Below are 2,213 nucleotides of genomic sequence, written 5' to 3'. Positions count from 1 at the left end.
AATCACAGTCCTGGTGATTAGAGCTCCCCATTTCCAACTTCCAGCCGTGAAACATCCTTTCACATGCTTGACAAAAGCTAAAGGAATCGTTCTCCCTAGGAACCTGGAAGCAGCCAATTATCACTCTACTCCTTATAAGTCTTGCTCTCTTCCTCTGTTCTCTAGCTGTTCTAACTGTGTGTGTTCACCAGCAACGCAGGTCAAGGGCAAATTCTATAATGCTACAGCATCTGACACAGGACCAGCTGGATGAGAAGCTAAACAGCCTTATGACGCAAGACCCAAGCAAAAGCTACAATCACAAAGACCTAGCCAAGATCACAGGTACTTTGATTCACCTTCTCATCGCCACCCTCAAGCTGAGTGACAGGCATTGCGCCCAGCTCCAGCACAAGGTGTCACATGTGCAATCCCGCATTAACCAGCTGGAACTGGAGGCTCAGGAAGGACAGGAACAGCCAGATGAGACTGATCAAGCTGCCAAAGAGGAGATCGATAAACTTCAAGAGACTCTAGCCGCCACCACCCAAGAATGAAACAAACCAAAGCCAACAATGCTGACGTCGCTAACAAGCTTAAGTATGTCAAACAGCTACTGGAAGAGGTAAATGCTGACTCTAAAGACAAGGACAGCAGAACCAAAGACCTCGAAACTCACCTGAGTGAAGCTAGACATGAGATCAGATGACTAACGCAGCAGCTGGACTACATCAAAGAAGAGTCCAACAGCATCAAAGCTGAACTCAAGCACGCATATGAACTGAAACACAGTGAGAAGCTAAGGGGTCACTGCCAAAATCCTCACCAGCTCCTTCTGTTCCAGCCAGCCACGTATCACCATTTGCCAGGCAGCCAAGATGTTCATGCCTATCTGCAAGACATTGACTTTCACCTGGAAATGAGACCCATTGTCACTGACAAAGATAGACTGTATTTGTTTCGAGCAACCTGGAGGCCCTGAAGTGCGCAGATTCCTGGACCGTCAGCCTGCTCACACAAAAACTGACTACCTCCTGCTCCGAGAAGCCCTCATCAAAGAGTTTGATGACATCGAGTACTGAACAAGGACTTGTAGCTGCCCTGGAGACGAAACAAGGTTACCATGAGTCTTCTCAAGCCTACTATGGCAGACTCAGACGAGCCTACTTCGGCAGCCGCAATGAACATGAGATGGAAGAGGACCTGAACTTCAAATTTCTCTTCCTGAGAAACCTCCATCCTGGGGGTAAGCCACCATCTTGGGGTTCTTGCATGCCCCACACAATGAACACTCAGCAATTACGAGATTTGGCACATAAAACCCGACGACTTCAGAAAAGACTGCCAAAATCCCTGCTTTTATGACTTCAACACCTAAAGTCAAGATCTGGCCCTTGAGGGTGCCCAAGGTCCAGACAATGCTAAACTACCTCCCAGTGAGTGGAATGTGTCATCTTACAACAGACAACGAGACTGTCATGCTGATACCGGACCCAAACAGTGGAACCGCCGCTGGAAAGGACTGTCTGGACGACAACACTCACCTGAATGTCACCGGGAGAGACCGTGGAACAGGTCCACCTCATTTGCAAACCAAAGGGGGACAAGCTCGTGGTGAATCCAGTGGTACCTGCAAGGTAAAGCAACACCACCTTGATGCAACCAGCCAAGAGGTCAACAAAAGAACTCACAAAGATTCCACGCTGATCAAGCTCCAACTGAACCCCCAGAAGGAAAACATCACCATGTTTTGACCCTCAAGAACTGATGAAAATGATCCTGAAAGAGTTCTTCCAACGAAGGGATGAGAATTGGAAGTGGGAAAGGAAAACCTGATTCTGCCTGACAAGCAACGACCTCACAAAACAGCACCTCTTCACCTCACTTATAGAGAACTGTGAGCGCCATAACTTCAAAGACTCAATAGACTGTACCTGAACACCAGAGTTAGATGATAACTCACATCTGATTCCTCAGGTCACCACTGCATCACACAAACACTTGTGGATGAAACCCTTCCAACTTCTAAGAGTGCTGTCTTGGTCGTTTGCCACTCCACTGAACTCAGAATCAATCCAAATCCCTACCTGTGCCATGCCAACTCCAGTGCCTCAACTCCAAGTGACCAGAAAGGGAGAGGAACCAACCTGCTCACACAAACCCATTATTCTAACTCTTAATATAATGCTAACCTGTTTTTGTCATTGTTGCCATTTTAGGAAGACACCTTGCCC

General features: G+C 47.6%; 1 pseudogene; it reads left to right on the top strand.

Moving 5' to 3' along the window:
• Positions 1–218: 218 nt before the first annotated feature.
• LOC130216961 (uncharacterized) lies at positions 219–1,825 on the top strand (annotated as a pseudogene).
• Positions 1,826–2,213: the final 388 nt, after the last annotated feature.

This window comes from Danio aesculapii, chromosome 3 (assembly GCF_903798145.1).
Source record: "Danio aesculapii chromosome 3, fDanAes4.1, whole genome shotgun sequence".
In the NCBI taxonomy this organism is placed as follows: domain Eukaryota; kingdom Metazoa; phylum Chordata; class Actinopteri; order Cypriniformes; family Danionidae; genus Danio; species Danio aesculapii.
The sequence above is the reverse complement of the archived record's forward strand: the minus strand, read 5'-3'. Positions and strand labels throughout refer to the sequence as shown.